This window comes from Hyperolius riggenbachi, chromosome 9 (genome assembly GCF_040937935.1).
Source record: "Hyperolius riggenbachi isolate aHypRig1 chromosome 9, aHypRig1.pri, whole genome shotgun sequence".
NCBI classification, from domain to species: Eukaryota; Metazoa; Chordata; class Amphibia; order Anura; family Hyperoliidae; genus Hyperolius; species Hyperolius riggenbachi.
The window spans coordinates 96,759,659-96,787,582 of record NC_090654.1 but is presented as its reverse complement, the minus strand read 5'-3'; the positions used below and the strand labels follow the sequence as shown (position 1 = coordinate 96,787,582).

The 27,924-nt window shown below is 45.5% G+C and overlaps 1 long non-coding RNA gene across 1 annotated transcript; it reads right to left on the bottom strand.

The window, feature by feature from the left end:
* Nucleotides 1-236: 236 nt before the first annotated feature.
* LOC137531677 (uncharacterized) lies at nucleotides 237-27,924 on the bottom strand. The gene is made up of 5 exons (XR_011023704.1): nucleotides 27,808-27,924; nucleotides 13,539-13,608; nucleotides 4,956-5,030; nucleotides 2,501-2,625; nucleotides 237-532 (listed from the first exon to the last, which is right to left on the bottom strand). It is a non-coding gene; the product is annotated as an uncharacterized lncRNA (long non-coding RNA).

Genomic DNA, 27,924 nt, shown 5'->3' with positions numbered 1-27,924 from the left:
GCTGCAGCTGTGGTATTCTCTAGGGGAGGCGATCCTTCTCACCAATAGCCCACTCTGTTACAACCCTCCCTTATGTCGTTTCTTTAATATATATTTTCTACATAGGTGCCGAGTAGTCATTAACCAAAGGAGTTGTTACATGAAGAACAGCATTGATTAATTATTTCACCGATCTATTAACCGGTTTTAACAATTAGTATCTATTTACGGTAAGATCTATTTCATTGTAGTCCATATAAAAATTCAAGCAGCTTATTTCATTCACTTAGATTATCGACATTTTTTCAAGTTTTTTCTAAGCCACCGGCAGGAATGGCTCATACATACAAAAAACACAAAGAGAAATAAAAGACCCAGGCTTCCAAAGAGCAGGTCACTAGTAAGGCAAGATGTTGCTGTAATAACTGAGATATGTTGTTTGGCATGGCTGCTGACTGCGCTGTCCTGTCAGCCCATCTCCCCTGCATTCTCACATGTTCGGTGCCAGCCAGTGTAAGAACTTCATAGCGACTTCAAATCCGAGGAAGCAAGCCTGGTGGAAGGAAAGGGAAGCAATTAGTCTGATTAAACTGCTTTTATTTCTCAACATCATCCAACTAGTTAACTCAAACTAGAGTTTTATATGCGTCCAGTTTGAGTCTCTCTTTAAATCCATTAGGACATACAGACATGGCTTGTCAACCAGTGACGGGTGCTTGCCCCACTCGTTCACGGCGGGACTAAAACGTTGATAATTGATGAACAGGAACAAGTGTCCTGTATATGAATGAACATGTCTCAATCAGGAGCCATGTTCATTCTAAAAATTAAAGTTATCAAACACTACCGACCAAGTAGCCCAGAATAGTGTATAGCACCATCTTGTGGCCAAAAAGTTACATTAAAGTAAAACTACATTAAAAAAATGTACTATCGTTATGGATGCCTTCCAATACCTTCCTTTTCCTTTCACACATTGCTTGAAAATGGTGGTGTGCTTAATAATGTGGAACACCCTTTTTAATTTAGTAGATTTTCCTTTAATCAGGCTCAACTGGCAAACTAGTTATTAGAGGTATCCAAGATTGATTTCAGTGATCAAAAGAGCCCTGAGACACAATACCATCCAGGAGTTTGATTGAAAAACCAAATATTTTTATCTTTATGACACTGAAAAAAAAATGTGCATAATTTGGAACGCAAAGTAGTTCCCATAGGGACTCAGTTTTTGATACTATGCATGTTCTTTTTGCAAATAAGGGCTTGTAATTATTGATCGGGTACAAAACACTCCAATACACCGTTATTTTCAAATAATATATTGTTGACATACATTGCACTAGGGTCATAATTTAAACATTATCCTAGGGACAAATAAAACATGTTGGTTTTATTTACAGTAGAATTGTTTATTTTAAAACTAAAGGGGATGGACTTGGAGAAATAATGTATATTTTAAATGTTCCCCTTTAAAATGCATAGAAAAAAAATTAATTACTGGAAACCAGTATAACCCCCCAAAAGCTAATTTGTGGTGAACCCCCCCCCCCCCCAAGATATAGATCATTTAAGTGAGATAAGTAGTGATAAAGTTATTGGTGATGCATGGGAGAAGTGCTGAAATGTAAAAATTCCTCTCGTCCATAAGGGGAAAAAAACCCACAGACTGAAGTGGTTAATGTACTGATTTAACAAAAAAACAAAACAAAAAAAAACAGTGAATTTAGGCAGAGGAATTACATGAGGCTACTCAAATTAGAAAATCCGTTTATCTGGATTATCAGCGGTCGATCGGGACTGGTTTACATACTACTACCTATGTTTAGACTTCGATGGTGGATACTGTTCCTCTACCTAAACCTTGAAAACGATTTGAAAGGGGAGAAAAAGGCAATACGATCCAAGTTTAATCCTAAACAAAAAATATTGTATCTTAAAAAGAACCACTATTACAAAAAAAGGTAATGTAAAAAAGGAACGGAGCACCAGGGACATTTTTTTTTTATCAATCTCCCCATGAAGGAGTTTCATAATGGACTTTCAGCAGTGTCTCGTGCAAAGCATGCTGGGAGATTTAGTCAGTGGATGCGAGTACACAGATGTTCTCACTTCTATGGATGACATCTCCTGGCATGCATTGCAGTGAGCACAGAAGACATTGCCAGGAAGTTGAAAATACAACAGGTGTGGTCGCTCTTTGAAGAACAAAGTGGATCCTATATTGACCGGGGGCCAGAGGAGCAGCACCCTGTAGGTAAGTGGTGATGCTCCTGACTGTGTCTGCCGCTGGCTCTGTCCACATATACATGCTCCACATAGTTACCGGTGTATCCATGGTGATGTCACCTTTAGGCCATTAGAAACCTTTTGCTGACAACCCTGAGGTACCTGCACTAATGCAGCAATGCCATTTTACAGCACAGCTTCTCTTTTCGTCACATCTACCATTACATGTAAGCCTGCCTTCACTTGTACGACACATTATACACAATTCAGGGAATAAAGCTAGATAAGCACTTACCGCATTGGCTGGGAAGGCTCGAAGCATCACTGCATTGAATCCTTTGTACAGGGAACCTATCCCTTCCTCTCGGACCAGTTCCCGTAGAACATCCCGGAATCCGTTAGGATACTTTCTAGCAGGAGCTGCAACAAAACAGATAATGAACATATTGGCCAACCGGTCACCCACTCAATCCTGCAAGGACAGGAAGTGATGTCACAACAGGACAAATGTGTACGTGAGGTAACCGCTATCTCCAGGCCCTCTCCCAATGCAAACTCTGCACTGAGGAGTACTGTGAAGAGGCCTTCAGAGAGATCCTGGAGAAGGAAACGTGCCTGATACTGAAACACTTCATCCACTGGTTTATTTTTAAACACTTATTGGAAATATTAAGTGAGAGGGATATGGAGGCTGACATTTTTATTTCCTTTTAAAACACATGATATTCTGTCTGTAACGCCAATTTTTTGGCTTCAGGACTTTGTGAGTCACATGCTGGGAACAAATATGCAAACATCAGAAAGCCTCAACTTCCCTTTCTACATGGTCCTTCTAAATTCATGCCCTCTGTAGTGTAGTGAAAATAACAATGAATAAAATAGCTTTTTTTTTCTTTCAATATTCTCTCAAAAATGATTTATTCAGTGTCTGTAAACGTTTTCCTTTTCCTGATTTACACTCTGAAATGTATCACGGGTGGCAACATCTTTAGTTCTGCCAGATGATCTCTACGGAACGTTCGTTACTGAGAGTTCTATGCACAGAGGGAGCTATTGCTTGTTTGGCAGCTGGAAAAAGCTGTTATTTCCCACAATGCAACGAGGTTACATAGTTATTTGGGTTGAGAAAAGACATATGTCCATCCAGTTCAACCAGGTTCACAGACAGCAAACTGTCAGGACCATGGCATCACACTGTGGGAGACCCCCCGATGATTTGTTCAAGAAAAGGTAAAGATTTCTAGTGGGAAAGGGGGTATCGGCTACTGATTGGAAGGACGTTCACTTCTTGGTGAAAGTTCCTTTTTAAAGAAGGACCCATTTTAAAAAAAACAAAAAGGACATAGACAACATAGACATTTGTGGCACTAACTCTTATGGGCAATTTTTTTTCAGGGGGTGTTACAACCCTCTTTAAAGCACAACTGAAGTGAGAGGGATATGAAAGCTGCCCTATTTATTTCCTTTTAAACGATACCAGTTGCCTGGCAGCCCTACAGATCTATTTGGCTGCAGTAGTGTCTGAATCACAACAGAAACAAGAACAAGTGTGCAGCTAATCAGACAAATCTGACAATGTCAGAAACACCAGATCTGCTGCATGCTTGTTCAGGGTCTAGAGGCAGAGAAATAGTAGGACTGCCAGGCAACTGGTATTGCTTAAAGGGAAATAAATATGGCAGCCTTCATATCCCTCTCACTTCAGTTGTCCTTTAACCGTTTCCTACGTCGCACTTATGGCTGTCTAAGCCTGATGTGGCGTAGGTTTTATGCCACCTGTCATTTTCGCTCCTATGAAAGCTGACATCTCCCCTCAGTGATCAGGAGCCATCGCGATTGGCTCCTGATCATGTGATCACTACGATCGCCGGCAGATCGTAGTGATCACTATTAGAGCTGCAGGGTGGGGGGTCAGAGGACCCACTCACCTTCCTGACGTTCCCCCGGTGATCGTCGCTCCCCTCCGCTGTAGCCGGCATCCCCGCTTGCTCTGACGTAAGTGTCGGGTCCCGGCTTGATGACGTGATCAAGCCACGACCTGGAACTTAATGACTGGAACGCTGGCCAAAGTGGAGGGGTCTACAGCTGCTCATCGCTGGAGCCTGGTAGGTGAGTAAAGGCTGGTGGCTATGGGGGGGGGGGGAGGCACCTGGCTAAAAGGGGGACACCGTGCGCAGCTAGCTAAGACTGGGGATCCGGCTGCCTGACCCCCCCAGATGTCCCCCCCCCCCCGCATGTAAAATTGCCTGGTCCTTAATGGGGGGTTAGGAAGCCGGTCCCCCAAAGGGTTAAGTCAGAAAAAAGGCCTGATCTGCATGCTTCTTTAGGGTCTATGGCTAAACGTATAAGAGGCAGAGGATCAGCAGAAATAAATATGGCAGCCTCCATATCCCTCTCAGTTGTCTTTTAAAAGCTCCAGCTGAGAGATCCGTTTCTGGTTATAAGGCTCTCCCTTTGAGGGCCAATGGCAGATCCATGTCCCGCTGTGGGGATGTCTACGCTTCCTGGCGAGGAAGGGGTTACATGGAAAGCCTCTAATCCTGTGAAGTGTATCAGTTTTGGAAGCAATCCTCTGCAATTAGCAGCTCTGCGGAATCCAATTCAGCTCCCGGCAGGCTGCACATTATCGGCACTCGAAGAAGTGGAAAAAGGGGGAGGCGAGAGTCTGCGGAAGAATTTGGTGTAACACAAGTCTTGCATTAACGCTCACACCTGCAGAGCTTCACGGCCAGGCTCAGCCGCTCACCCACCTGTCTGGAAGCGAGATTTTAGCCCAGTTAAAGATTCCGGCAAAGAGGATCCGGGGCACGCTCAGATCGCTTACACTGTCAGGAGAGATGAGAAACAGTTCAGGAAGATCCCCGCCATAAAGAAAGGAAAAGGCTAACAGCTCTTTGCACACTTATAACAGACCTCAAGTCACTTTCCCCGTTGTGAAAAAATATAGTTAATTTGGATATTCCTGTGCTCTACTGTTAGATGTAAAGCGTATGGATACTACATTGCCATGACAGCATCCTCTGCTTGTTCTTTGGTGCACAGAAGCTGGTCCAAGTTAGACAATGGCCTCAATTTCACTAAGCAGTTTAGACTAGTCTACTGATGGTTTGGTCAGTTGCATCAAAGGGGAATTCACTATTACCAAATGTTTTAGACCTATTTTTAGACCTGGTCTAAACCATGTGTTAATTAGGTGGGTAAAGCAGGGCAAATGATCAAAAGATGCATTTCACAAACAAGTAGCTATGACTGACATCCTTCTCATTTGATGAGCTCTCCTCTGCATACAATTAAACTCCTGCATTATTATTTCAAAAGGTTCCATCCTCACATCTAAAATACCTCACAGAATTACTTTACCCACATATATCAGCTGGTCTAATCTGTGTCAGAAAAGTGGGTGTGGTTACTCCTTGTTTGCCTTTGTGAATTGTGTAATTACTGAATGTTAGACCAGGTCTAAAAACAGGTCCAAAGCCTCATCTACACGCGTAGATGAGGCTCCGATGTTCCTCATCAATCGAGCCGCTAATGCGGCTCGATTGATAAAATCCGACAGGACGGATCTCTCAACCGCCGATTCCCTGCTCGTTCCCCGCAAGGGGACAATGGCAGGGAATCGAGCGGAAGATAAGCGGCGCCGGCGGGGAATCGTATCCGACGCACGCGTTTGCGAGCGGGTACGAGAAGGGATGCTAATCGAGCCGCCGGATCGAAGCCTCATCTACGCGTGTAGATGAGGCTTAAAACATTACACCAAACCATCAGCAGACTAAAAACCATCTGTAGACCAGTCTAAACTGCTGAATTGAGGCCAATATTAAAGTGGAACTGAACTCAGAACTTCCTCTCTGCTCTAAAACATACACAACAGCATAATAACCTTTAGAGAAAAGCATTTTGTTTGTTACAGCGGATTCAACTCATACAATAAATCTGCAGTGTTTCTACTTCCTGCTTTCAAGGAAGCAAACATAGCAGTGTTCTCCCCAGGCTCTTTTAGCCGGGTGGTCCACCCGGCTAGTTTTGGTCAGCACCCGGCTGTCATCAGCTCACCTCCTTCTCTGCGGCAAGCAGATTTGTGCAGAGAAGCACTGGCCCTGCATTCTCTCATCTCTCGCCCCACCCGGCTACTTTTTCATTCCGCCCAGCTGGAAAACATTTCTGGGGAGAACACTGCATAGTTTAACATCCTGTACTTTCAAATGAGCCTATCTGCCGTGGCAGTCAGGTGACACAGGAGAGCGATCAAATTACAACTTTTGATTAGACACAGATGAGGTGGAAGGAATTAGACAGGCTAAACTCTCTAAATACACACAGGGTGCATTTCTCTTTTCCTTCTGTCCTGTGCAAGAGTTCAAGTCCATTATAAAGTGGAAAAATACTTATAAAAAAAATCACATTGGGCCTGAACGTTTATGGAATTTCCAGAGATCTCCAGGGGAGATCGCAAGTGATCCAGCACCCTAAAAGTTGTCTGCTAATATATATAAAGACTGCTGTACACCCCCTTAATCATACTGAAACATAGGTGGGTTGTTTAAAGGGAACTCGAGGCAAGAGTGATTCGGGGGCTGCCATATTTATTTACTTTTAAACAATGCAAGTTGCCTGGCTGTTTTGATCCTCTGGCTCTAATACTTTCAACCATAAGACCCTGAACGGGCATGCAGATCACTTGCTCCTGACTGAAAACTGACTAGATAAGCCTCATGCTCGTTTCAGGTGTGCGATTCAGACACTACAGCAGCCAAAGAGATAAGCAAGATACCAGGCATCTGATATTGTTTAAAAAGGAATAAATATGGCTCTCTCTTCAAGTTCCTTTTAAGATCCAACTCCAGCCAAACCAATTTGGTGTGGGTGAAAGTGTTGGCGTTGTACTTGGTTGTAGCGATGATCAGAAACAGCAAATTCCGTTCCCCCGGAAATTACGGATTCCGTCAGTGTTAAATTCTGTTGCTATGAAAATTCCGCCGGATTTGTATGAAATTCCGCGGAATTCCGGATTCCGTCGGAAAAATTGAAAAAAAAAAATCACTAAAGTAACCTTATTTATCCTATAGGGTGGCCCATAGTCCCTATTAACTTAGTTCCCTCCTCCCTTTCTCTCTATTCCCTCCTCCCGGAGGGTGGAGGGTCTCATCTTCCAGGGAACTGTAGTATTTCAAAAGCCAGCTTACATACCGTGGCTGGGAATTGAACCCAGGTCTCAATGTGTGGTAGGTAACTGACTTAACCACTATACCACCACCAACACCACATGCTGAAGCCAGCCTAGCATGTACCATTATGATCAATCCAAGAGAAAAAGTAGAGTGCTTAAGGATTTGTAGCCAGGCATGGCCTTGCCTTTTGTGTTCAACAGTTGTCCGAAGAGAGCCCCAAATAGCCAGGTAGATTCATATCTCTCTCTAGTAGGGATAGTCACCGCTTTCCGCGGAATTGTATTTTCCGGAATTTTTAGGCGGAAATTGTCATTCCCTTGCGTTTGGTCGGAACGGAATTTCTTTTTCAATCTGGCGGAATTCCGAAAATGCCTGTGAAATTCTGCCGGTATCCGTTGATGGTTTTAAGCTGAAAATTCGGGAGAGAGAGAGAGAGAGCTCATTTTTCTCTTGGGTATATCACAATGGTACATGCTAGGCGCTTTGAGTCCTATGGGAGAAAAGCCCTTTACAAATGTTATTGTATTGTATTGTATAGGCTGGCTTCAGCATGTAGTGTTGGTGGTATAGTGGTTAAGTCAGTTACCTACCACACACAGACCTGGGTTCAATTCCCAGCCCAGCCTGGGTTTAATTCCCAGCCAATGTGAGTTGGCTTTTGACATGCTACAAATCCTTAAGCACGCTACTTTTTCTCTTGAATTGATCATAATGGAACATGCTAGGCTGGCTTCAGCATGTAGTGTTGTTGGTGGTATAGTGGTTAAGTCAGTTACCTACCACACACAGACCTGGGTTCAATTCCCAGCCCAGCCTGGGTTCAATTCCCAGCCACGGTATGTAAGCTGGCTTTTGAAATACTACAAATCCCTGGAAGATGAGACCCTCCTCCCTCCGGGAGGAGGGGAGGAAGGGAGGGAAGGAGAAGGGAGGAAGGAGGGAGGAAGGAAGGAAGAACATAGATAGGTGAGGAAATAGATTTGAATTCCGTAAAATTCCGCGGAATTAAAAAATTTTCTGCGGAATTCCGTTTTAGAGCTATAGCAATTCCGTCCCGACCGGCGGAATCGGCCCAATTCTGGCCGGAATCGTGGAATTTAGAATTCCGCGGAATCCAGCGAGCATCCCTACTTGATTGCTACTTCTGTTTATATCCTTCACTTCCTGTTCCAGTGACCAGCAGGACTCGGATGTGAGCTTTGCAGACCACAAGTGCAGGGAGTGCAGGAAAAGAAGTGTGAACTTCCACAATACAGCATATCTTTTATTTCTGGCTCTTCATGTTGGGAAATTAGACTAGTGAATGCACATATAGAAGACACAGTCACCTCGTCCACCTGCCGCTCACCCGACCAGTTTCGCTACGGTGTCATTAGGGGCATGAAACTGGTCGGGTGAGCAGCAGGTGGACAAGGTGATGGTGTCTTTAATATGTGCATTCACTAATAGGGTCCCTGTCATAAGAGCATGTAATCAAGTGATAAGTTTCTGATAATTTTACAGTTTGTCTGGCTTTTTTTGAGTTGAATTCAGTCTTAGGACTTGAATTCATACTAAAGTGGTATACACTTAAAGGATACCCAAAGTGACAGGTGACATTATGAGATAGATAAGGGTATGTACAGTGCCTAGCACATAACTATGCTGTGTTCTTGTTTTTCTTTCTCTGCCTGAAAGAGTTAAATATCAGGTAAGTAAGTGGCTGACTCAGTCCTGACTCAGACAGGAAGTGACTACAGTGTGACCCTCACTGATAAGAAATGCCCCTTTTAATCTCTTTCTTGCTCTCAGAAGCCATTTTCTGCTAGGAAAGTGTTTTATAGTTGGAATGTATTACCAGTGAGGGTCAACACTGTAGTCGCTTCCTGTCTGAGTCAGGACTGAGTCAACCACTTACATACCTGATATTTACTCTTTCAGGAAGAACAAAAGGAACACAGCATAGTTATTTGTGTGCTAGGCATCTATTTCTCTATCTACCTATCATTGTTTGGCAAATACGACCTGCCTCCTGTTAGTGCAGAACATAAAGAACATTTTTTTAACCAAGACAGAGATAGCAACACAAGAAAAAAAAAACAACACATTTTTTTAGTACATGGGATTCTTGTAAAGCAGGAACAACCAAAACATTTCTAAACCCTTTCCGTATTATCCTGGGCCAGGGAAAAACACTTTGCCTAAGTAAAATCAGATTTTTTTATATACATATACCATGTGCTGCAGGGCTTTGTACTATGTAAACAAAGAGATGATGAATACACACCACAATTAAATATTACAGTTTGGATGACAGTCACACACTTGTTGAAGCAGACTTGCTGGGTGTTCTCATAGGGAACCAACGTAAACAGACCTCCAGCGTAGTAATGCGACTGCTAAATAGATTATTAGTTTTCTCTTTGATATAGTCATAATGGAGGGTGAATGCTTATGCAAGTTACTCAGCTAGGATATCGTAGCACCCTAGGCAAAAAAGTACAGGAGACAAAGACGGGAGCCCAAATAGTGTAGTATGTTAGATAGAAAAAGCGTGAAGAAAGGAAAATCGAAATACTACTCACAAAGGCGGATAGCAAGGGAGCAACCAACCGCAGGAAGTAGGTGGAGACAATAAACCTGACTCCACTCGGGGTGATCCGACCAGACCTGGATGTGGTCACTCTCTTTATGAAAAGTGACAATAAACCTCTGTGGTAAGGACCAGAGGTGTTCTGCCTCAACCCCTACAACAGGGGATGTTGGGGGTAAGTTAAGCACAGTTAAAGGGAAAGAGGCGCCTTGGTATATATAGAATAGATTAAACGAAATGGCCTGTAAGTAACCTCACCTTTTCGATTTTAAACTGGTTTTAATCCATTTTATACATACCAGGGCACTTTTTCCCTTTAACTGTACCATGAGGAGATGGACTAGTCCAGTGATCTGCAAACTTGGCTCTCCAGCTGTTAAGGAACTACAAGTCCCACAATGCATTGCCGGAGTCTGACAGCCACAGTCATGATTCATAAAGGCAAATGCATTGTGGGACTTGTAGTTCCTTAAGGGCTCTTTCACACTACAGGCAGCGGTAAGGGCCCTTTCACACTAGAGGGCTTTTTTGGCGTTTTACCGCCACGGCCATAGTTGGCATTTTCCAAGGTAAAATGAAAGTCCATAGACTTTCATTTTACCTTTCACACTTAACGCTGCGTTTTGAAGCGTTGCGTTTTGAAGCTCCCAGGAGCTTTTTTTAGGGCTGCCCGCGGCATTTCTCATTACAATTGATAGTAATGTGTTGGCGTTAAAACGCCTTCAAAACGCCTGCAGTCAAAATGCAGCGTTTTAGCCTTTTACCGCTGCCTGTAGTGTGAAAGAGCCTTAAAATGCTAAAATGCTGTGTTTTGTCTGCAGGCGTTTTGAAGGCGTTTTAACGCCAATACATTACTATGAATTGTAATGAGAAACGCCGCGGTCAGCCCTAAAAGCTCCTGGGAGCTTCAAAATGCAACGCTCCAAAACGCAGCGTTAAGTGTGAAAGGTTAACTTGGAAAACGCCAACTATGGCCGTGGCGGTAAAACACCGAAAAAGCCCTCTAGTGTGAAAGAGCCCTAACAGCTGGAGAGCCAAGTTTGCAGATCACTGGCCTATTCAAAACCTGTTGGTTCTGTCAGATTTTAACTGCTCACTTTTTTCGCCGGAGTGGTCCTTTAAAGGGGAACTGAAGTAAGAGGTATACGGAGGCTGCCATATTTACTTCCTTTAAATCAGTACCAGTTGCCTGGCAGCCCTGCTGGTCTATTTCTCTGCAGTAGTATCTGAATAACACCAGAAACAAGCATGCAGCTAGTCTTGTCAGATCTATATTTAAAGCCTGAAACACCTGCTCTGCTGCATGCTTGTTCAGGGGCTATGGCTAATAGTATTAGAGGCAGAGGATCAGCAGGGCTGCCAGGCAACTGGTATTGCCTAAAGGGAAATAAATGTGGCAGCCTCCGTATACTTCTCTCTTCAGTTGTCCTTTAAATGTGAGCAAAGGATTTCTCATACCATAGGAGGTCAAAGACAGGTAACTACATTCCAACACGCTACTCTCAGATAAAAACACACACACAATGAACCTGAGGTGAGCGGGATATGGAGGCTGACATATTTATTTCCTTTTAAACAATAACAGTTACATGGCAGCTCTGCTGATCCTGTGTCTAATACTTTTAGCCACAGACCTTGGAACAAGCATGCAGCAGATCATGTACTCTGGTCTCAACTGACTCAGGTTCTACTGTATTAGCCAAATGCTTGTTCCAGGGTATTGACAGACTCTGCTTATGTCAGAAGACCAACAAGGCTGCAAGGCAACTGGCGTTGTTTACAAGGAAATAAATATGGCAGCCTCCATATCCCTCTCACCTCAGGTTCCCTTTAATTCCTTAAGTAGACAGTATTCCTATATGCAGGTTGGCGCACAAAAGACCGCCCCAGACCCGGTCATGTGTGCCAGTATACAGACAGACTCCAGAAGAGAAAAAGAAATATTTTCGCCTGCACCTGCTGCCGTACGGGTAACTCTAACTCTCTCGACAGGCCGCGCATGCGCAGTTGTGCACGACTCTCGGCCAAGTCGCCCAGCTAACAGAGCCACCAGTGGTAGAACAGAGGGAGCCCAGAGGACCTCATGGACTACGGGGGTTGGAGGAAGCTACAGGTAAGTTCAGTATGACATTTTTTACTTGTGTTCAGATTCCCTTTAACTAGGTATCCTGTAAAACTACTACTCATGTCCTTCCCATAGTGCTATACCAATCTATGCTTTGCACCAATGAAGACCAACATAGCCTGAAACAGCCATCTGCAAACTGAAAATCTCTGTCAAATTAACGGGTAATAAGTATGCTCTGATGTATGCCTGGCTTTTTCAGGGGCATAAAGGGAAGATTTTCATATTCACTCATAGACCTGAAGCAATGCATTATGGTAGTAACTTCTTGTATAAGTTAGTCTGCAATATTACGTAACAAAGGTCGTTTTCATAGATAAATACTCAAGTTTCCATTAAAAGGGACAATCCTAGCCTTGTCAGCGACACAGCTCTGCTGCACTGCACAGAATGTCAGGTGACACCATTATTTCTGGTTTAGGCTTTACCACCATTTCCTCTGTAAACTTCCTGCTCTCTGTAGAACAGGGGTGTCAAACTCAAATACAAAGTGGGCCAAAATTGCACACTGGGGCCTAGTCGCGGGCCAACCTCAATGTCTACTGGCCCCCTCCCTCCCCTATACAGCTCCCTGGTGTCTAGAGACCCCCACCCTCCCCTATACAGTTCCCTAGTATTTAGTGCTTACCCCCTTACTCCCCATATGGCTTGCCTGCTGTTCTAGGGCTTCACCCCCAATATAGCTTCCCTGGTGGTCTAGAGCAGGGCTTTTCAACCTTTTAACTAGTTGTACCATTTTAATCGCCTGAAAAATTTCAAATACCACCAGTGTGCCATAGATCTGACCTGATCAGGCACGGCCGTTTCCGCCAGAGCAGAGAGCCATTACTGTGCATGCGCTCACACCGGCAAGAAGATCTTTGGGGGCTCCCACCACAGGATGCTCTGTACTGAGGAGGAACGGGGAAGCCTCTTTAGGTAAACAGCCACAGCGAAGAGACAGCCAGGCGAATGGTGCAGTGACGGCACGTATACTTCACATGCAGGAAATTAGCAGTGATGTCACTTCCTGTATTTGAAGTATACCCACTGTGCACTATTCGCCTGGCTGTCTCCTCACTGCTGATCTGATGTATGAAGTATGCTGCAGAGCAGCACAGCGAGCAACTGAGGGGTAGATGAACTTTGTGGAGGCAGGAAGTGACCAGGACAAGCAATTAAGTGGCAGGCAAACTTAGAGTGTACCACCTGGCCAACAGCTAAGTACCACCAGTGGTACTCATACCACAGGTTGAAAAGCCCTGGTCTAGAGTGAGCCAAACATAATGCAAAGTGGAGAAACCACTTGAGGGACACATTTAATGGCTGTAAAGGGCCTAATTTGGCCCGCGGGCCAGAGTTTGACATGTATGCTGTAGAATTAATTTGCATGGTCTCCGCCCAGTGCTTAGGCGAGACAGGAAGCTGCATGCAGTATGGAAGAGATGGGAGAATTACATGACTAGCTGGATGGTTTGGCAAATACCTGTGTCCTGGCGTGAGAGCGGTTTTCAGCCACTCATAGGTCATAAAGTACATCCCACTGGCTGGCACATCTAAATGGGGAAAAAATAGTCATGAAGTGGTTTACCATATAAAAACAAGATATACAATAATCCAGTGGTTCCCAACCTTTTCCGGGCCGGGGAACACTTTCTGACCATATTTTTTTTTGGGGGGGGGGGGGGCTGCATAGCTAGCATAGTTGCCCCAGTATAGGGAGTTTAGTTGCCCCAGTATGGTTGGTATAGTTACCCCAGTATAGTGCCCCAGTATAGCTAGTATAGTGCCCCAGTATAGCTAGTATAGTCCCAGTATGGATAGGTAGTGCCCCAGTATAGCCAGTAAAGTGCCCAGTATAGCTAGTATAGTACCCAGATAGCTAGCATAGTGCCCAGTATAGCTAGCATAGTGCCCAGTATAGCTAGCATAGTGCCCAGTATAGGTAGGTAGTGCCCCAGTATAGTGCCCAGTATAGCTAGTATAGTTGCCCCCAGTATAGCTAGTTTAGTTGCCCCCAGTGTAGGTAGTTTCGTTGCCCTCAGTATAGCTAGTTTCGTTGCCCCCAGTATAGCTAGCTTAGTTGCCCCCAGTATAGCTAGCTTAGTTGCCCCCAGTATAGATGCCCAGGAGGGGGGGAAGCAGCGCTAGAAGGAGGGGCTGTGGAGGCAGCGGTGGGGAGGGGGGGAAATATCCCCCCCCTCCCTCACCTGGGACCCCTCCTTCTGCCTCTCTCCCCCTCCGTTTAGCGGTGGCAAGTGCGGCTCGGCGGCGGGGAGGCATACGGAGAATTACTCACCACTTCTGCGTTCCAAGCGCCGGCAACGTCATGTCGTCACACATCTCCGCCTTCAATACCGCCCACTGTGCTTCCGCTAATCAGGAAGAACAGTGGGCGGCATTGAAGGCGGAGATGTGTGACGACTTGACGTTGCCGGCGCTTGGAACGTGGAAGTGGTGAGTAATTCTCCGTATGCCTCCCCGCCGCCGAGCCGCACTTGCCACCGCTAAACGGAGGGGGAGAGAGGCAGAAGGAGGGGTCCCAGGTGAGGGAGGGGGGGATATTTCCCCCCTCCCCACCGCTGCCTCCACTGCCCCTCCTTCTAGCGCTACTTCCCCCCTCCTGCACCCTAAAGTAGGTACAGGTCTGGCGAGAGGCCAGACCTGTACGGCACACCGGGCAACATGCCGCGGCACACTAGTGTGCCGCGGCACACTGGTTGGGAAACACTGCAATAATCAATATTTTTACGGTTGCTGTAAGTGTATAAGTAAAAGGTGCCCCTACATGACTTGTTTTTCCTGTTCTTTCAACTGTTCAATTCTATCACTTTATCAGATCGGCTGAGCTTTGATTATGTTCCATTCTGCTTAATTGATGGGAAATCGAGTGAAATTGTCAATTCGGGCAGATATCGTTCAATCGAGCAGGATGGAAAATATTGGTCGATCGTAAAGGAATCAGCTACTCTTCGCATGATTTTGCTAGATACAGAAATGTTTTAAAAAATGCATTCTTGCCTGGCCAAATCGACCCTTGCATGAATGTATGTTCAGGATCTGCACCCCCACCCTGGTGCTCTCCTCTCCTATGTTGATGCTGCTCACTCCACTTATGTAATGCGCTCCCTTGCTGTCCAGTTGATCCAGAGGGTAAGGGCCCTTTTACACTTAAAGGTCCACTGTCGTGAAAATCTTAAAGCGTAAAACATATGTAAACGCATACAAATGAGGAGTACGATTCTTCCAGAGTAAAATAAGCCATAGATTACTTTTTTCCATGTTGTTTTGACTTACAGTAAGTAGTAGAAATCTGACATTACCGACAAGTTTTGGGCTAGTCCATCTCTCCATAGGGGATTCTCAGCATGGCCTTTATTATTTATAAAGACACTCCTTGAAAAAAAGATTTATACAAAGATACTGGCCAGCCTCAATGCTCACCGTACACTTTTTTGGCAGTTGGACAAAGCAACTGCCATTCACTAAGTGTTTTTAAAAATAAAGAAAACCCTGAGAACCCCCCATGAAGAGATGGGCTAGTCCAAAACCTGTCGGTTCTGTCAGATTTCTACTATTTACTGTGACAGCAGCATAAGAGAAAAGTAATTTATGGTTTATTTTACTCTGGAAGAAACATACTGCCTATCTGTATATGTCTAAATATATTTTAAATTTTAAGATTGTTGAGACAGTGGTCCTTTAATCAGTTGCTCTCAGTTATAACTGAAAGAAAACTGATTTTCAAAGTAATGCCCATGTTTCCATATGGCTCAGTTCCCACTATACGCATTTTAACTGAAAAACTTTTTCACAATGCACTGCTATGGAAAAAAACTCATAATGCATATTAACACATACCATAGACCCTGAACAAGCATATACAGATCAGGTGTTTCTGACATAATTGTCAGATGTGACATGGTTAGCTGCATGCTTGTTTCTGGTGTGATTCAGACAAACTACTGCAGCCAAATAGATCAGCAGGGCTGCAAGGCAACTGGTATTGTTAAAAATGGAAATATATATGGCAGCCTTCATATTCTTCATAGATCAGGTGTCCTTTAAAGTACCCCTGAATAAGAGGGTTATGGAGGATGCTATATTAATGTCCTTGCACATTGTCTGGCAGTCCTCTGCTAATCCTCTGCCGCTAATTCTTTTACCCATAGAACCTGAACAAGTATGCAGCAGATCAGGTGTTTCTGAACTGAAGTCTGACTGGATTAGCTGCATGCTTGGTTCAGGTGTGTGATCCAGATATTACTGCAGCCTAAGAACAGCAGGACTGCCAGGCAACTGCTATTGTTTGAAAGGAAACAAATATGGTGGTTTTCAAATCCTTCTCCTTTAGCTTTCAGGATTTAATGACACCACAGGCATATGCATTAGCAGGGAGCGAGCAGGGGACAGAGTAGTGGCCCCCTCATAAGTAAGGGGCCCTGGGGCAGTGACTAAGGGACAGTTGTGCTGTTTACTTGCAGCTTTTTGCACTTATTTAGGCTAGGTTTCCATATGTGCGGCGGCATGCGTCTTGCGAGACGCGATGCCAGCACAGCTGTTGCCTCTCGCAGCCGAATCCCTCTAGCCGTGCTATGCACGGCTATGGGATTCGGACAGCTACGCACAAAATTATGCTGCAGGGCCTCAGATTTTTCCTCGGCCACAAATTCGGATGGCTCTCATAGACTTCTATAGGCTGCTGAAATCCATCCGAATTCGTGGGCGGGGAATCGGCCTGGATTCGCAGCAGTGGAAACCCGGCCTAACTTTTTTTTGGCTGAGCAGCCCACTTTAAGTCTCGCATCCACTAGTCCACTAGTTGTGCGGTGCGGAATCGCCGCCGATTCCCCGCTGACGAAATCGCATGTGGGTGCGATTCCGCATGCGTATTTTACCGTGATTTCACATAGGTTAGTATTTATGCGATTTTAACCATGTCACTGGCTGTGTGATTTAACATTAGGGTACTTATCAGTTAGCCGGGCGCATCCGCCAGGTAGCGCTGTTGTTGCTAACTTCAATAATTACTTCACGTAACAAAACTGTGACTGTAAATGCCGCGGGTGGCGCTAATTGCATTCATAGTTAAGATAACAATATGTGTATTAAAAAAAAAGTGATTTAATTAAATGAGAAATAAGCCGGCGGCAATGTAACAGATCAAGCCGCCGGCTTCGTGTCTCGCTCTCCTCCCCCTTGCCCTCTCTCGTATAGAGCCCTGCATGTCCCCCCAGAGTCGTTCAATCCTGCCTGTTTTATTGCGACAAACGACTCTGGGGGCTGCCAGTGTTGTATACGAGAGAGGGCAAGGGGGGAGGAGAGCGAGACACGAAGCCGGCGGCTTGATCTGTTACATTGCCGCCGGCTTATTTCTCATTTAATTAAATCACTTTTTTTAATACACATTGTTATCTTAACTATGAATGCAATTAGCGCCACCCGCGGCGTTTACAGTCACAGTTTTGTTACGTGAAGTAATTCTCATTGAAATTAGCAACAACAGCGCCACCTGCCGGATGCGCCCCGGCTAACGGATAAGTACCAACATTAGTTTCTATGCGAAATCGCGGTAAAATACGCATGCTAAAACCGCATGCGATTTTCCTAATACATTAGCGGCGATTCGCATAGCAGTGTGCGGGGTGTGAATTCTCACGGCTCTTCCATGCAGATTTCTCCCGCTCAGGATTACTGACAAGTGGAAACAGAGCCATCCACTTGTACTGGCTATGTAAATCCGCATGCGGATTCGCGATAGTGGAAACGGGCCGTTAGCGATAGCCAATCAATTTCAGACTATGATTATTTTAGTATTTAATGCGGAACTGAAGATAATATTAAAACAAACAGTTTCACTTACCTGGGGCTTCTGCCAGCCCCCAGCAGCCGTCCTGTCCCGCGCCGATCTTCCGTTCTCCCGCCGACAGGCCACTGCACCTGCGCAGCTCTGGCCACACGTATTATTCTTTGCGTTCCAGTCTGGAATAGCGCTATTGCAGATGGGAACACGGAAAAAGTATACGCTTGGCAGGGATGCGCAGGCGCAGTGGCCCCTCAACATACAAGTCAAGGAACGAAAATAGATGGTGACGGGGAACGGAGGATTGTGCAGGACTGGCGCAGGACAGGACAACTTCTGGGGGCTTGCAGAAACCCCAGGTAAGTGTGTTTTAATAATACCTTCAGTTCCGCTTTTAAAAAGTGCCGACATCCTCTGAAGTAACCGAACAAGACATCTCCACCTTCCTGGGCCAAATCTCTCTACCTCAACTTACTTCAGATGTCATAGCTCGTCTTAGGCCCCGTTCACACTGCATGCGTTTCGGAAACGCGTGCAGGTGGCCGTCACGCACGACATCAGACAGTGCATAGAGTGCACTGTCTGATGTTCACACTGCGTGCATTATGTTGCATGCATTTTTTGCAAAAACGTGTGGCTGTACCATTCACGTTTCAATGATGGGATCAGCCACGCAACGCACACAAACGGGTTGCTTTCCGCACGCATGGCCATCCGCGTTTGTGATGTGAACGGGGCCTTAGTGCCCCAATCACAGCACTAGAGGTTCAGGCAGCTATAAAAACCCTTAAAGTGGATCCGAGGTGAACTTTTACTCATTGCATAATTGTGTTCCTTTCCTATTGTTTATAGGGCCTCAATCCAAATACTTTTTTGTTTTTGTTTTAATACTCTAATTCCCTATAAACTAAACAAGCCTCGCCCACAGCTTTTCAGAGAGCCAAGGCACTTTCAGACAGTAGCAAGGGAGCTCAGTCTGGGCAGGAGGAGGGGGAGGTATTACTAGCCAGAGATTTCAGAGGCAGAGGGGGGGAGGGAGGAGGAATTAGGTTTTTTTGCTCAAGATACAGATAAGCCTGCCTCTGTGTAATGTTTTCAAACATGGCTGCTGTCATCGTATCACAGGAAGAAATAATCATATTCTATTAAAGAGACTCTGTAACAAATTGTTTATCTTTATTTCTTCTATGCTATAAGTTCCTATGCCTTTTCTAATGTGGTCTGGCTTACTGCAGCTTTTCCTAATTGCACAGTAGCTGTGTTATCTCTGTTATATGATCTAATCTTCTCTCTATAGTCGGCACAGTCAGGCTGAGGCAGTCAGACTGGAATGTGCAGGGCTGCTTGTGATTAGCTAGAAGCTGTACACACCCCCTGCAGGCTCTGTGTGACTAACACACTCTGCTTAGCTGAGCCTATTAGAAGCTGGTTAGTTTGTTTGTAAACACTGCCTAAAACTGGCAATTACAAGCCAGGTTTGCAGCAGAGAATGGCAGAAACAGCACAGAGGGGACCAGGAGCACATAATGAATAGAATGGTATGCTTTTTATTGTAAGAATTTCAGAGTACAGATTCTCTTTAAAGCTGTTTGCAGCTAGATTTGCTGCGTAAACTATCTAAACTTTAGATAAGATATATAGACAAGTTACCTGTTATAGTTAGTTTTTCATCTCGGATACGCTTTAAAGTTAACAAAACCCCCGGCCCAGATGGTTTCTCTAGCCAATACTATAAAAAAAAACCTCTGACATCATAACCCCCACTTTAGAGAGTTGCTTTAATAAAATGAGAGTGGGTAAACTTCCTCCACACAATATGCTTAAAGCTCAAATCTCAATGATCCCTAAAGAAGATCTTGAATGTCACGCGGCCCATCAATTCCGCCCCATCTCCCTAATTAACGTGGATTTTAAATTACTAGAAAAGATCCTAGCTCTCAGACTGAACACTGTCCTCCCTGCTATTATCCATAGAGATCAGGTCGGATTTGTGCCAGGGCATCAAGCCGAAGACAGTACCAGAAGAGCGATCCTCCTGACCCACTACTTGTCTTACAGCATAAAAAAAATCCCTGGAGTTGCTTTAGCAATAGATATATATATAGGGCCTTCGATACCCTCTCCTGGTCATATTTAAAATTAGCCTTGGGTAAATGGGGCCTGGACGCACACTTTAACTGCATAGGAAGTATGTACTCCCACCCGACAGCCTATGTGCGTTACTCGGGTCACAGTTCTGATACTTTCGCAAACAAAAGGGGCACGAGGCAGGGTTGCCCCTTGTCCCCTTTACTCGTTAGAATGGCACTGGAACCCTTCTCGTTTGCCTACTCAGAGAGAACTTAAATATCAAAGGTAAAATTTAGAGAAACCGAGAGCCCAATATAGTGTAGTATGTTATGCAAAAATAAAGTTAGGATAATCTGTGAGAAGAGTATACTCACAAGCGTGGGTTACCACATAGGCAACCACTGTATAGGCAGGTGAGGAGATTAGACCTGTCCTCACTCAAAATGATCAGAAAAAGGGGTAGATCACCCCTCCACCAGGGGTGGACACGGTATAGCAGTAGGAGAACAGAGACGCCAGCAGGATAAAACCTTTAAAATTTTCTTGGAGAAAGTGGTGAACTTACCCCCATAAAGCAGACACGAAAGACTGTCTGAATAGTAGCAATCACATTATATAGTACCCCAAAAAGTGCAGTGCAACGTGTTTCGCAGGCCAAGCCCACTTCATCAGGCAATAAAAGTGGGGACAAAACAGAATTTCGGCAATAGCAGGTGTAGCGCCTCAGTGATGCCTGTTGAAGCAGGCTTGGCCTGCGAAATGCATTGCACTGCACTTTTTGGGGTACTATATAATAAATGTGATTGCTACTATTCAGACAGTCTTTCGTGTCTGCTTTATGGGGGTAAGTCCACCACTTCCTCCAAGCAAATTTTAAAGGTTTTATCCATTTTTATCCTGCTGGCGCCTCTGTTCTCCTACTGCTTAAATATCAAAGGAGTGGAACGAGCGGAGATCCATCATAAGCTCTTAATGTTCGCAGATGACACTCTGCTGTTCCTTACTCAGCCGCACATCTCGATACCAACAACAAATAACATTTGTAAAGCGCTTTTCTCCCGTGGGACTCAAAGCGCATAAGCATGGCTCCGACCATCGTGGTACAGGGGAAGAGTTTTATAAATCTGGAAATGCCAGGCTAAACAGGTGGCTTTTCAGTCTGGATTTGAATAGCTCCAGGGATGGTGCTGTCTTTACTGGGTGTGGTAGGGAGTTCCAAAGAGTAGGGGCAGCATGACAGAAGGCTCTGTCTCCAGATTTTTTGAGGTGCACTCTGGGAGTGACCAAGTTTATAGAACTTGCTGATCTGAGGTTGTGAGAGGTGAGGTTGTGAGAGACAGCTTCAGCAAGTCCTTCATGTATCCAGGGCCCAGATTGTGCAGGGATTTGAATGTCAGCAGTCCAAATACCAAATGCCGTTCAGGCATTCGACCAGTTTGCTAAAATATCCGGTCTCTGTATCAATGTCCCTAAGTCCAAGGCTATGAGTATATCTCTAGATCAACAACGTCGGGACGCTCTCAAAGACACAAACCCCTTTCAATTGGTCCAGGCTCTTCCTTACCTAGGCATCACCCTTACCCCCTCCTACGCTTCCCTCTTCTCAGCCAACTACTCTTCTCTTTTAAAATCACTATCATCACTGACTGATAAATGGTCCACGCTTCCTTTATCATGGTTGGGTAAAATTAATGACCTTTATCTGGGGTCGTAAAGGTCCCAGAGTACAGAAATCAACTGTGTTCGCCCACAAATTAGACGGAGGTCTGAGCGTGCCGTGTATTCTCTCTTACTATCAAGCAGCTTCCATTTGCCAACTGACACGCCTCTTTCAACCCCAAAACACCCCCCTCTGGGTCTTCCTTGAAATTCCTGATAGCGCTCCCATGCTCCCTAGTACTCTGCTCTAGCTCCATCGCAAATTAAGGCTCTCCACGATCAGCCCTCCCCTATCACATAACCTACAAGTATGGGAGTCAATACGCTACTCAGCTAACCTACAGTCGCCTCGCCTTCCCTTAATGCCTTTAATTGGCAACCCGCTTTTTAAGCTTGGCTTGGATGCTTCTGGGTCCTTCTCTTGGTGGACCGCCCATGGTTTAACCTATGTGACCCACCTCCTCTCCCCCAGAGGCTTGTATGCTTGGTCAGAGCTCCAGGATAAACACAACATCCCCAAGTCTGAATTTTATCACTTTCTCCAACTTAGACACTGGATTAACACTCTTATTAACGACCGACCTCCCCACCCCCATGACCTTACCCCGTTCGAAAGCATTTGTCTCCGCCGCCCTGGCTCCCGAGGCCTTATCTCCTCAATTTACTCCTTCCTTACACGTCCACAACAACCAATCCAACATGCTTATGTCGCCAGATGGGAATCTGACCTTGGGGGGCAACCAAAGACAGGGAAGACTGGTTAAACATTTGAAGCAGAGTAACCTGCTGCTCTAATAACTTACCGTACATACTGTTGAAGCGGCTTACAAACTCATGACCAGATGGTACTTAGTCCCGGCGAGGATAGCTAAAGTTTTTACTTCTCCCAACCCCTTTTGTTTTAGGGGTTGCAGAGTCACAGGTGACATGCTCCACACTTGGTGGTCTTGTTCCCGCCTTGTTAGATTCTGCAGCCAGGTCTACAGACTACTGGCAGCCCTATCCCATAAATCAATCCCCAAGAATCCCTGGCAGGCCCTCATGCACGAGAAGATTGACTCTCTCAATACTCACCAAAACAAGCTGGCCTCCCTAGTCTTCTCTGCAGCTACTATGTCTATAGCTAAAAACTTGAAAAAACCCTCAGTAAACTTTGAAGAAGAAGTTAAAACACGATTGAACAATTATATGATAAATGAAAAGCTAACCACCATCTTACGTGACTCCCACAAAAGAGTTTGAACGGATCTGGGACCCCTGGATTCAGTTAGAACATCCCACCATGGAGGATACCTTAATGAGCAGGCTATGAGATGGATCCCGTTCCTCTTCCTTTCCCCTTTTTCCCCTTTCCCTCTCTCTTTTACTATCTCCTCTCATCTCTCTGAATCTCTATCCTCTTCTACTTCTTTTCCCTTTTCTACTTTATCTTCACTTTAATAACAGGGGTTCCGCACACTTTATAGTGCGGACCCTCAAGACATTAATTTTGGCCAAAAATTCACATCCTGGCCAACCCCCCCCCCCCCCCCCCTTCTATCCCCCATCCCATTTCAAAGCATGTTCCAGATAGCTGGTGTTACACCTCTGGATCTCACTTGAGACTCTCATTATAGTATCTCCCTCCCTTTATCTCCCACCCGATAAACACAATTAGGCTTAAAGGGAACCAGAGACGAACAGTACTGAAAAAATGAAAAAACTTTTATACATACCTGGGGCTTCCTCCAGCCCCATAAGCCTGGATCGCTCCCACGCCGCCATTCTCCGCTGCCTCTCAGCCACTACCGGGTCCCGTCACTTCCGGCGGATGCGGCCAATTGTACGCAAGAGCAGGGACTCCCTCCATATCCTTACGCATGCGCCTGCGTAGTATGGAGGAGCATGCCTATGGTTATGGAGGAGTCCCTGCTCTTGCGTACAATTGAACGCATCCGCCGCAAGTGACGCACTGCGCTTAGCGGCGACTGGCCAAAAGTACGGGACCCGGTACCGGCAGATAGAGGCAGCGGAGGATGGCAGCGTGGGAGCGATCCAGGCTTATGGGGCTGGAGGAAGCCCCAGGTATGTATAAAAGCTTTTTTCCAACGTCTCTGGTTCTCTTTAATACCCCCTACACGAACCTGGTACACTTATGCCATGCACGAGATTGAAATATTGGGTTGTTTAATTCTCTCTTTTTCTCTTCTCTCTCGTTTATGAACCGTTTTCCTAGTCTTGGCTCCCTTGTTTGTTGTATATGGTATATTTATGCACTATTACCCTGTTGTAATGTTTACCCATGGATGTGTTATTGGAATCCCATGTTTGTTACCCCTTTAAAAAAAAAAAAAAAAAAAAAAGGAAAAAAACTTCAATAAAACATCTTCCGCAGAGCTGTACAGAGTATATTGTCTTGTCACTAACTGTCCCTCAGAGGGGCTCACAATCTAAATGACTATGTATGTATCATGTAGTGTATGTATTGTGGTCTAGGGCCAATTAGGGGGAAAGCCAGTTAACTTATCTGCATGTTTTTTTGAGATGTGGGAGGAAACTGGAGTGCCCGGAGGAAACCCACACAGACACAGTGAGAACATACAAACTCCATGCAGATTTTGCCCTGGCTGATATTGGAACCCAGCTTTGCAAGGCGAGAGTGCTACGCCATCATGCTGCCCAATTTATTGATTGAGACTGTGAGCAGGCATGGTGACAGGGTGACAATCACTGACATTGTGGTAGGGCTCTGATGTGAACACCTCCAGGTTCTAAGAAGTCTCATCAAAGAAGGATCCAGACTGTTTACAGATGACAGAAGAGCATGAAGAATACAATTAGCTACTAGAGGCCACGTTAACCTTGAATCACTCAGCTTTTATTGGGGGGGGGGGGGGGGGTCGAATTTGCAGAATTGTGCAGCCGTGACTGATTAGAATGTGAAATGTAATCAACAAAAAGATTACACATTAGTTTAGGATCTTATTATGTAAACGCAAGCTGAGGTACAGTATCTAAAACACTATGCTGGGAATAGAAGCAGAGTAAAGATGGCCACACATCAGGAAACTTGCCGGCCGATCAACCGTCCCATTATTATAATCGGATGAAAATCGGTGCTGCCAAGCTCATGTCTGATCAACGATGCAACCAGTTTTGGGCCAAAATTTATCCCATGTACTGATTGGATGCAGGGCTAACTTGCTTGATCGGATGCATGGCGGGAACTCCCGGCACTCCTGGGTCTTCATACACACACCACATGGTTGCTGGCATAACATGGGCGCGTGTGACATCGCACGCACGCACGCACACACACACACACACACACACACACACACACACACACACACACACACACACACACACACACACACACACACACACACACACACACACACACACACACACACACACACACACACACACACACACACACACACACACACACACACACACACGTGGGGGGTGCGTTTATGCATATGGAACCCAGAGCCAACGGCAAACACGAACAGGTAAAGTATACTACACAAGGCACCATGTGGAGGGGAGGGGGGGGGGGGGGGGAGGGGGAGGGGGGGGGGGGGGAGGGGCAGGCAGTTGGGGAAAGGACAGCAAGGGTGCGGCAAGGCGGGTGATGCGCGTCTCAAGGCCGATTCCCAACAGATTTCATGCTGAAATTGATCAAGAATTGGACTGCGGTGTATGGGCAGCCGACCGATCTCTCTCCGATCAGATTCCATCAGGGAGAGATCTGTCTCTTGGTTGATCTCACCATACATCATCTGGTGTAAGAGCGCCTTAAAGAAGGCCATACACCAGTCGACTATCAGCTAGATCCTTCTCTGTCTGAATCTGATCTGACAGGAGTCTATTGCAGCCACAGATCTGTACTCTGATTTCCAATAGATTTCAGCATGCAATCTTTTCGATATTAGTGGAGTAACAACCTCCACCTGCCGGGGCCCTCAGGTCTCCATGTGGGTCTGTCATGGTTTGAAAAAGGACTGAGGACAGCCCGAAACGCATGTGCGTCATCTTACAGATACCCACATATGAATTTTATGATGATGTAAAAGAAACAACCTCCCTGGCGGTAAGCCCGAGCTGAGCTCGGGCTATGCCGCGCAGGAGGATTTCTCTGCTTCTGGTGGGGCGATTCGCCCCATTCAAAGTGCTGTGCGCGCAGCCAGCACTTTGCTAGCCGCGCGCACAGCTCGATCGCCGCCGCTCTGCGGCGATCGCCCGCACGCAGCGGCGGAAGAGGCCCCCCCCCCCCCCCGCCAGAGCCCTGCGCTGCCCGGACCAATGAGTTCCGGGCAGCGCTATGGGCTGGATCGAGTGCGCATGACGTCAGCTGACGTCCATGACGTCATGCCGATCGTCGCCATGGCGACAGGAGAAGCCAAACAGGGGAACGCGTTATATAGGCGCTCCCCTGTTTGCTATTGATGCCGGCGACGATCGCACTAGAGGGCCACATGCGCCCTCTAGTGGTGTTTCATGTAGCTACCACTCTGGTAGCTTTACATGAAACAAAAAAAATAAAATTAAAAAAAAAAGCATTTTTGCCCATTTTTAAAAATAAATTAACCGCCAGGGAGGTTAATAAAGAATTTTAGATGGTGCGAATCTTAAGGAGTTAAAGCTCAAATTCCCAGCGCATTAAATACTATTCCCCCTCCAAGTCATAGCAACTCGGAGGGAGAAGTAAACTGGAGTCCGTCCAGGATCGCTGGAACCCCAAATTACCCTTATGCTGGGGTCACAGGGAAACAGGCACCATTCCTGTCCAGTCTATAATGTGGATCCACTATCCAGAGGCTTCCCACTACTGAGACAACTAACTTCGGTTTAAAGAGAATCTGTATTGTTAAAAATCGCACAAAAGTAAACATACCAGTGCATTAGGGGACATCTCCTATTCCCCTCTGTCACAATTTCGCCGCTCCCCGCCGCATTAAAAGTGGTTAAAAACAGTTTTAAAAAGTTTGTTTATAAACAAACAAAATGGCCACCAAAACAAGAAGTAGGTTGATGTACAGTATGTCCACACATAGAAAATACACCCATACACAAGCAGGCTGTATACAGCATTCCTTTTGAATCTCAAGAGATCATTTGTGTGTTTCTTTCCCCCCTGAGGGGGGAGTGCAAAGCAGAACCACAACACTGAAGAACTTGGCAGCCTTCCAGACACAGGCTGACAAGTCTGACAGGGGAAAGATACATTGATTTATTACAGAGACTGTGATAGTACAAAGTGCTGCAGTAAGCCAGAACACATTAGAATAGCTTTTGGAACTTGTAGGATGATAAAAAACAGGATGCAATTTTTGTTACGGAGTCTCTTTAAAGTGAACCGAGCATCATATTTATCACCCAGTGCCTCTCAATAGCACATTTAATATGCATTCCAACAACATGGCTCATTAATAAATAAAAAACCTTAAATTTTACCTCTTTAGTTTAGCACAGGGTTTTATTAGCCTAGTTCCGATTGGTGCGGTACTACAGAAGTCTCAGGCAGATAAGGACTGATGTAATTATTTTATTGCACACATTAGCAGAGAGCAAACAAAAGCTTTAATCAGCGGATGGGGGGGGGGGGGGGTAGTAGATTGTAGATTGGGCACTATTTCAAAAAGTTTAGAGAAGCCACAGATGCTATCTTCACACCTTCCCCCTGGCTAAATAATGGGCAGCTAGAAGGGGACAGGGGAAACATAGCAGCTTCTATAGCTATTAGAAACCAAGAAAAAAAAAAGTGGTGCTTGGTTCCCTTTACTTTTTTACCTCGGGATTGCTTTACACTCAGAGCAGTTCTCACTGGTGGAGGGTTTGCCATGAGACCTTGTGCACCACAGCAGCTTTTATTCACTATTATTGCTGCTCACGGAACTTGAGCTCCTACAATGGGAATGTCCCCGGCACATCCTGCGTCATCCAAGCCTTTTCAGTCTAACAGGTGCAAAGCATTCAGCTCCATGGTATACAATGTGAGAGTAATCCTCTGTAGAATGCAGTTCTACAAGACAAATATATAACTTACTGAATATAACCTCAGGGCCCAGGGAAGGAAGGGGGTCTGGTGAATTCCTGCAGCTGTATAACTGGTTACTCTGCCCCCCCACACACACGTATAAGATCTCTTGCACTCCCTCTAGTGTGCACCTGCAGAATATCAGCGTGAAATTCCCCACGTCTCTCTGAACTGACAGTGGACAGCGGACCCCCGGCTTACCTCATGAGCGTCAGGACGGTTCCTTTGTAGATGCCTCTGATTCCAGCCTCTTTGTACAGTTAGCGGGCGCAATCCATGGGACCTGCGTATTTCTTCTCTCCAGAGGCGGCCTGGATC